Genomic DNA, 9,358 nt, shown 5'->3' with positions numbered 1-9,358 from the left:
AAATTCTTTTATTCATTCAATCATATTACCACCCGATTCGTGGCCTATCGCCCATAGTGGGTGTGTGCCATTTGTTGAGGATTCATCATCATCATCATCATCAATGATGATGACGATAGTTTTTGCTCATACACATTTGTTAACGGACAAAAGAAATTCACGGAAGTCTAGCCATATATAGCTTCGCTGTAGAAAGTAACTTGGCATCTGCAGCCAAGTAAACAAGTACAAATATACATCAACAGTGGCAGCGTAAAAACACAATTTATGCCATCATGCAAAGACGGAATAACATTTCAGAGGGACATAAGGTGTAAACGAAATATTGGGGAGTGAAAGATATACAACAAAATCGCACACAAGAAAAATGTAAACAAATCGGGTTTTATAAAGCTCAATTCCTTTGAGTTTATTGTTACGCGAATTCAATAGTAATATTGCTGCAGGAAAAATACTTACAGAATATATTTACAAAACCAATTGCAGCGCTGAAAAGTGGCAGTTGTCGCCCTTTAGTGAAATGAAGCGACCAAATGTGGGAGATCAGCCTTGAATGGGGCACTGAAAATATTTTTATTTTTATCATTTTTTTAGAGGAAAGTGGCTGGCAGCTCAAACCAGGCGCGAAGTAGTTCTTTGTCGGGCGACTGAGCTCATCTTTTAAAAGGCGAACGCGCGTAGTATTATCCCCACTGGAATATATATCAAGGCGCTGTCCCGGCGCGTTTAAAGATCTGTGACACCGCGAAACTCGTAAGGTTTGAGGTGGGCGATATGCACATTGCACAACATTAGTGAACTGTGGTGCAGATGAAGCATCGGGGGCGGCGGAGACGGTCTCATATGTAACGGGAGTCAAGGCGCGAAATGCGCAATAGCGGCTGCGTACGAGAGAGGAGCGTTTCCCAGAGTCCATCGTGACGAGATGAGGACCAGAATAATACCAGTGAATTGCGGGCGAAAACCTCTCGTCTTGGTGTCGTCGATCATAAAAGCGTCATTGGTTCTCTAGGGAGGTCAAGAAGCCAATGCGGAAAATCTTCCGTGTTTGTGCAGCCTGGGTCATGACGTCTTGTGCATGTTGGCTGGCCCGTGCTGCTACGGCTGGAAGGAACGTGTCCGGTGGCAATGCCAGTTTTCGGCTGAACAACAGAAAAAGTGGGCAATGACCGGTCGTTTCGTGACGTGAAGAATTACATGGAATAGTGAGATGGTTGAGCCGCATACCGATCACTGTGGACAGACGTGTCATTCCTCTCGGTGAATGTGGATGACCAGCGAACCCGCCGTGGTTGCTCAGTGGCTATTGTGTTGGGCTGCTGAGCACGAGGGCGCGGGATCGAATCCCGGCCATGGCGGCCGCATTTCGATGGGGGCGAAATGCGAAAACACCCGTGTACTTAGATTTAGGTGCACGTTAAAGATCCCAAGGTGGCCGAAATTTCCGGAGTCCTCCACTACGGCGTGCCTCATAATCAGAAAGTGGTTTTGGCACGTAAAACCCCATAATTTAATTTTTTAATGACCAGCGAAGCTATTTAGCACACGACACAGAGGTGACACGACAGATAGGTTACACATAATTCTGAACAAATGTACGGACACATTTACCGTGATTTTTACGTACATACGGTTAAACGACGGGACCGCCATTCCGAATAATCGGTGGAAATTAAACACACGTGACGTTTCGCAGAGACCGCCACCACGGAAGAGCGGAAGGAAAGGAAAATACAAAGCAAGCGCTTTTTTATCTTTTTTTATCAGCTCTAATATTTGATACGGATTGCATTTGGATCTAAGATATTAAACTTATTTTTCCAAGTTGGCGGAGTGCTTGAGGCCTGCTTCACCTCCGCCGCAGGTCCGCACGGTATTGCAGTACCTCCGGGATCGGCCCGCGGCTTTTGCCACGCAGAACAAAAATGCAGGGAACCGGATCTATCTATCTATCTATCTATCTATCTATCTATCTATCTATCTATCTATCTATCTATCTATCTATCTATCTATCTATCTATCTATCTATCTATCTATCTATCTATCTATCTATCTATCTATCTATCTATCTATCTATCTATCTATCTATATTGTCATGGTTTCCGATTGTTTTGTGATCTGATTGTATGCGCGACACGAATTGTATAGCACTTTCTGGAGGCCACGAAGTACTAGCGATTACACTGGATCCTTCGACGAGTCATGTATGAAAGCTGACGCACTTGACCGCAGGTAATATTTCCGACAATGGCCGACTCTGCTACATGTCTCTATTATATTCTTTGCCTCAATATGCTGCGAAATGATAACATATATAGAGCTGCGTTTAAATTTCGCATTACGGAGTATAGTAATCATTAGTGAATTTCTCTCTTCGTTTGTGCAGTTTTCCTATTTTTTTCTTGCGCATAGCAAGCGATGCTGTATCTTCGTCTTCCTTTTTCATCATTGCGGAAAGAAATCCCCACTCTAATGCCTCGTTTGCGATCACTTTAGTCTTGAGAATGCAATCATTTAGTATTTTTGGTACGACCACGACTTCAATTTCAGGCAGGCGTCAGCGGGCCCGAAAACGCCCAGCAAGAAACGCGCCGACGGATAATTTAGATTTTATTTAAAAAGACGAGAGATCCTTGCGGCTTTGGTTTGACATCGCGTGACTGACTTGTCGCGTGGATGTTTGCATGCGCAGTTCGGGCGCGAGCTGCGCGTTTTGCTCGTGACAAATTCGTTCCACGTCTGCCTTCGGAACCTGGCTGCCAGAACCAGCGCTCCCGAAGATTCGCACCTTCCATCAGAGCCTGGCCCATTTCAAGGCATGTCAAGAGCCGCTTCTCGAAAGCGCTACCGGGGACGGAACTTGAAATCCAAGCGGTCTTTGGACTTGACAAGCCACGGTCCCACCAGCCTGCCGTCCAACATGAAGGCGAACCTTCTGGAACTCTTTGCCCTTCTCAAGATGCAGCTGAAGCCTGACGTTCCTGGAGTCGTGACAGAAGCAGCTGCTTCCCAGCGCTGTTCCAACGACGACGTTGTGTCGCCTCCCGAGAGAACGCCGAGCAACAATTGTGGAATGCTCGGTCATCGTCACATGGTACCGTGCCTTGGAACAGGAAAGAATGCGAGGCAAGTGTGTCCATTGTTGATATCGTGAGGCAGCTGCAAGAACTGCTGCACGGGAAGGGCCCCTCCCAGGAAGACGACCTAATGGAAGCGCTGAGCACTTCGCAGGCTCCAGTCTTCGAAGAATACAGCACCCTGACTGCCTTTCCGAACTAGCGCCCGGGGTTTAGAGTTATGTACGAGGGCCTGCACTCGTTTGTGTTTTACATGGATCGTGGTGCTTTGCAATTTCTTGTTTAATTTAACGCTCTCGCCATTTAAATGTACCCTCTTTCTTTTCACTATTTGCCTACTTATTTACATAATAAATTATTCTACCCGATTGTGTAGCATGTAGCCGCTATCTTGAAAGTTACAACAGGAAAATTTGTGGATTTGCAGGAAGTAATGCCGAGAAACTGTGTAGTGATGTTTCTGTTGCAGATATACTTAGGCTAGCACCGATCTTGAGAAATTCGTCCCTAAAAGAGCTAACAAAAGCATTGGCGTTGTAGGTAGGTGAATGAAATGTTTTATTCGTTCCAGAGAGAAGAAGCTACAGAAATTTTGCTTGACAGCTGGAGCCTAGAAAACTAATACAAATATACATCGACAGGCACGGCATGGAGCCAAATTTATCTCGTCGGGGAAAGACGAAATAGCATTTCAAAAGGACATAAGATGTAATATGAAATGTTGGGTACCGAAATGTCTACTATAAAATCTCACACAAAAAGAAAATGTGAACAACTTGGCTTTTATAAAACTCTATTCCTTCGATTTTGTTGTTACGTGAATGAAATAGTAATATTGCTGTAGTCTATATACTCGCACATATATTTACAAAAGCAATAGCAGGGCTGGAATGTAGCAGTTATTGTCCTTTAGCGAATTGGAGCAACCCACAGTGGGGGATCGGCCTTTAATCAGGCAGTGAAAATATTTTTATTTTTATCATTCTGTAGTGGTAAGTAGCTGGCAGCTTGAGCCAGGCGTCAAGTGGTATTTCGTCGGGTGACCATGTTCATATTTTAATAGGCGAATGCTCGTAGCATTATTCCTGCTGGAAGGTAGGTCGAAGCGCGGTCTCGGCATTTCTAAAGGATCTGTGTCAACGCCAGAGTGATAAGGTTCGAGGTCTGCACCATGCACATTGCACAATACTACTGAAATGTGGTTCAGCTGAGATAGGGGAGGGGGGGTGGCGAGGACGATCTCATATATAACAAGACGCAATTCAAGAAGCACGCGGTATCATCTGCGTACGAGAGAGGAGCATTTCCTAGAGTCCATCGTGACGAGATGAGGACTAGAATAATACCAGTCAAATTGCGGGTGAAAAGATCTCGTCTTGGTGTCGTCTATCATAGAAAAGGCATTGGTTTTCTTCGGAGGTCAAGAAGCCAATGCGGAAGAACTTCCGAGTTTGTGCAGCCAGGGTCATGGGGCTCTTGTGCACATTGGCTGGCCGACGCTCCTACGGCTGGAAGAAATGTGTTTAATGGCAATGTGAGTTCTTGGCCGAACAATAGAAAAAGCGGGGAATTACCAGCCGTGTCGTGGCATGAACAATTATATGGAATTGTGACATATCGTTGACCCGCATTCCAATTACTGTGGTCAGACAAGACATACTCAAAAAATTAAGTGCCATTCCTCTCTTTGAATGTGGATGACCAGCGAAGCTAATTAGCACACGACACAGAGGTGACATGATAGAGAGGTCACACATAATTCTGAATAAATGTACGAACACATTTATCGTGGTTTTGATGTGCATACGCTTGGACGACGGGACCGCCGTTTCAAATAATCGGAGGAAACTAGACACGCGTGACATTTCGACGAGACCGCCACTACGGGAGAGCGGAAGGAAAGTAGACAGCAAGCGCTTGGAACGTCGACAAATAGAGGGCGGTGCGAACGTAGACATGGACGACGTGGGTCAAAGTGTGGTATCTGTTTTTATCAGCTGAATATTTGATACGGATTTCATTCGGACCTAAGATATTAAACTTATTTTTGCAAGTTGGCGGATATCTATCTATCTATCTATCTATCTATCTATCTATCTATCTATCTATCTATCTATCTATCTATCTATCTATCTATCTATCTATCTATCTATCTATCTATCTATCTATCTATCTATCTATCTATCTATCTATCTATCTATCATTTCAACCTTGTCGTCTTACTTTCGTCATGCCATCGTCGTCGCGCGTTCTACGCCGAGCTATTTGGCCGACTAGTGCCACTAGTTACGTGTTCGTGGTTGTGATGCTGTCGGCGTCATTGCATCGCCGTCGTTCCAGCTTTGTATGTATGTATGTATGTATGTATGTATGTATGTATGTATGTATGTATGTATGTATGTATGTATGTATGTATGTATGCATGTATGTATGCATGTATGTATGTATGTATGTATGTATGTATGCATGTATGTATGTATGTATGTATGCATGTATGTATGCATGTATGTATGTATGTATGTATGTATGTATGTATGTATGTATGTATGTATGTATGTATGTATGTATGCATGTATGTATGCATGTATGTATGTATGTATGTATGTATGTATGTATGTATGTATGTATGTATGTATGTATGTATGTATGTATGTATGTATGTATGTATGTATGTATGTATGTATGCATGTATGAATGTATGTATGTATGTATGTATGCTTTATTTCCACAAAAACTAAATACATCTTCGCGGGCTAAAGTGGGGAAGAAAGCTGCTCGTAGCAGCTTGACCAGCCCCAAATACCCTTAACACAAAAAAAGAAGGGAGCAGCAGAGCGGAAATACAGTTTTCCCAAGTACTTACACATTCAAGCACTACAACATATCATGCATACTCATCGCAAATCAGGCGAGGAAAAAAATACAACAAAAGCAAGATGTGAGTAAGCAAGCAAAAACATAAAATCTTACTGCAGTTCAAAAGCATATATGCATTGTACAACTCATATATGAGAGAAAAAATCAAGAATATCAGGAGGAGAACAAGTTGCAATATCAATTTTATTAACAATAAGATCGTTTAATAACCGAGGTAGCCTGGAGCACAACATTTGTGATCCATAGTTTGTGCGCGATTTTGGTACGTGCCAGTACTCTGGCTTTCTTGTGCTGTATGGAGTTTCGTGTAGTTCTAAGTTAGCCATAGAAGTAATGCAGTTTATGTTCTTTTTCTGTTCGTTTTTATACGCAAGCACTAAACGATACTTTAGAGTGGCATGTACTTTTGGTGTGTTAAGTTTATGAAATAAATAAGCTGGAAGGGAAATCGTATGGTTTATTACAAATAGCGCGAAGAGCCTTCTTTTGCAGTATGTACAGCCTGTTGATATTTGTGTCAGAAGTGGTAGCCAAGATAGAACAACAATAATTTAAATGGCTGAGAAAAAGTGAATTATATAACAAGCACTTAATAGAGCGAGGAAGATAGATCAAGGAATGAAAAATTCCACTGATTTGTGAAAGCTTGCTAGCAAGAAAATCTACATGGCTCTGCCACGTCATAGTATGATCAAAGAATACACCTAGCGATTTTACCGAGTGTACAAGCTCAATTTTAGAATTGTTCATTAGCAAATCTTCCCCTAGAGTAATTTGCGTGTTCTTAGCGCGAAATAACACCGCCTTAGTTTTTTGCGAATTAATAGTCAGACTGTTGTCAAATGACCACGTGTATAGTTTATTCAAAACTGCATTAGCTCTTATAATCAATTCGGCAGGGCGGTTAGATGAAAAGAATAACGCAGTGTCATCAGCATAGATTACATAACGCGCATCAACATCAATGTTTACTAAATCGTTAATAAAGATATTTATTTATTTATATCATATATTATATAGAGAATATTATATATTATTATATATTCTTATATATTATATATATGGAGATATATATTATTTAGAGAACGTCGACGGGTCGACGTTCTCATCGAGCCGTCGTCGTCACCCCATCGTTCTCTTGCCATTGTCGTCGCACAGGCTTCGCGACACAGTCGTCTTCACGTCATTGTTATGCACTTGTCGTCATCGGATTGTCATCATGCCGTTGTCTTGCCGTCGTCGTTGTTATGTCGTCCTACTGTCGTCGTCATGCATTCGTTGTTTTGATGCAGTCGTGGTCGTCCCATCGTCATCATTTCTACTTCGTCATCGGACTAATGTCGTGCAATCATTGTCGCACCGTAGTCTTCATACCGTTGTCGCCAAGCCGTTGTCGTCATGCTGTCGTTTTTCCGCATGCTGTCGTTCATGCTGTCGTTTTTCCGAATGCATCCCTTGGACGGTATGCATTCGTCGTAATAATGTATTCGTCGTTGCATTGAAGACAAGCCTTCTGCGTCATTCTATCGCAGTTATGCTTTAGTCATCCAATCATTCGGATGCCACCGTCTCTATGGCAACGTTGTCAGACAGTGCCTATGATGTATCCATTGTCATGCCGAGATTAAGGAGGGTGTAAGATTGGGCTCGTTGGTAAAGCATGATTTAAAGGTTCATCAACAACGTGACGGCACCAGAGGGGACAAAAGACAGAAGAGAGCGCTTACTTGCAGCAGCTTATTTTCCTTTCAGAAAGCATCGCCAGGTATATCGTCACAGACTAGTGCACCAACTCTGAACAGAAGGTCGCGACAAAACCACACAAAATTCTACGCGGGGATAGCCCGAGGTCGCGCTCACTGATAATGAGGTCATGTAGCCGTCGTGTATGAAGAACCAAAGGCAAAGGCTCTCTCCAAGTCAGGTGTGGCGGATATCGGGATGCAACTGCGTGAATGGCTGCAAGAGAAGGTCCCATCCCACGAGGACGACCTGTTGAAAGCGCTGAGACTTTTGCAGGTTGAGCTAATCCTCGAGGCATACAGCGCCCGGGCTGCTTTTCTGTACAGGCGCCCAGTATTTCGAATGGAACTCGAAGGTCTGTACTCATTTGTTTATAAGCACGGCCCTGTAGAAGAAGATGCATGCAGCTGCACCTTCCTTCTTCAGGGTGGTCTGTCTGCTCGTTCCAGCTAGAGCGGACGCAAGCACGCGGAGTCTGATGATGTCAGACCTCGGTGTGCGCGTGTCACCACGTTGAGCACCTGTGTTTACCAGTCCGCCGTCAGTGGAGAGGACGAAGAGCAAGAAATGCGCAGAATGAAACACTGCTGGAACCAGGCTCTATAACCTCATTTTCTGTCACAAGCTCTGCAGGCGGTACAGGAAACCTGTGATGCTGATGCCCATACCGAGTAACCGAACCTGCCCGGTTCACCGAGTTGGAGCTGGCGCTGCGGAAGATCGACGGAGAGTCTGCGAAGTTCAAGGAGAGGCTGGAAACCTTCTCTGAGTGGGACGCCAGTGAGATGCAGGGGCTCCGACTCAAGATTGACAAGCCAGTCCAGCGCCTCCACTAGTACCACCGCTAACTGCGGTGGAGCTAAAGAAGTGCACTGGCAAAAAAAAAGCAGAAAAAAAAGCAATAGCGCATAACCAGGTATGGGGCAGGCGCTCAGGTTAACCTGCGCTCAGAGGAACCATATTTGATATATCTCTCCGCAATCGTGCTGCCAAATGCGTTCGCGTATTACGTGATAAGTGAATTAAATTTTGAATTCGCCCCAGTCAGTTAGAGAACCGACCCCAGAGAAAAGGCTAGAAAACAAGTAGCTTAAAGGCATCTGGGGCCCGAAAATGGAGGAGTAACTTACGTCAGCAGGGTCGGCACAAGGGGACAGTTATGTAGGTGGGTAATGAGGAAATGATATTTCAAAGGGGCGAATATAAAATGTTGGAAAAATAAATATCTGCAACATTATCGCACGCAAAAAAGAAACTCAAAGAAATCAGGTACACATGCGCTCAATCTTCTGAGGGTGCCTGCTATAATACTGTATACGCTATCTTGACGGGCCCCCTCACTGGTAAATTGAGGAAGTCCCCTTTTATTTATTCCATAGCATGTTATGAGGACAGCCTTTTTTAGTCACTCTATCGAAGGTGAAATGGTGTGGGGGCTGGGGGGGAGGGTGGCTTCTCACTATGGCTCACAGTAAGAACGTAGCAATAATCATTCTTGAAGCGGCATTTACCTACGGCCCTCACCCCTCTGTCGCAGGGCTACGGAAGGGGTCGCTTTGCTAACCTTGGCAGGAGCCCTTCATGTCATGCGTGGTGGGGAAGGTCAGGACAAAAGAACAAGTACAGCAGAAGTCAAACGAAAAAAAGAAATAATGCAGCAA

General features: G+C 44.1%; 1 pseudogene; it reads left to right on the top strand.

Annotated features, from left to right (window-relative positions):
- The first annotated feature begins 1,741 nt into the window (after positions 1–1,741).
- LOC126521014 (U2 spliceosomal RNA) lies at positions 1,742–1,907 on the top strand (annotated as a pseudogene).
- The last annotated feature ends 7,451 nt before the right edge of the window (positions 1,908–9,358 follow it).

Source organism: Dermacentor andersoni, chromosome 3 (genome assembly GCF_023375885.2).
Source record: "Dermacentor andersoni chromosome 3, qqDerAnde1_hic_scaffold, whole genome shotgun sequence".
NCBI lineage: Eukaryota > Metazoa > Arthropoda > Arachnida > Ixodida > Ixodidae > Dermacentor > Dermacentor andersoni.
The sequence above is the reverse complement of the archived record's forward strand: the minus strand, read 5'-3'. Positions and strand labels throughout refer to the sequence as shown.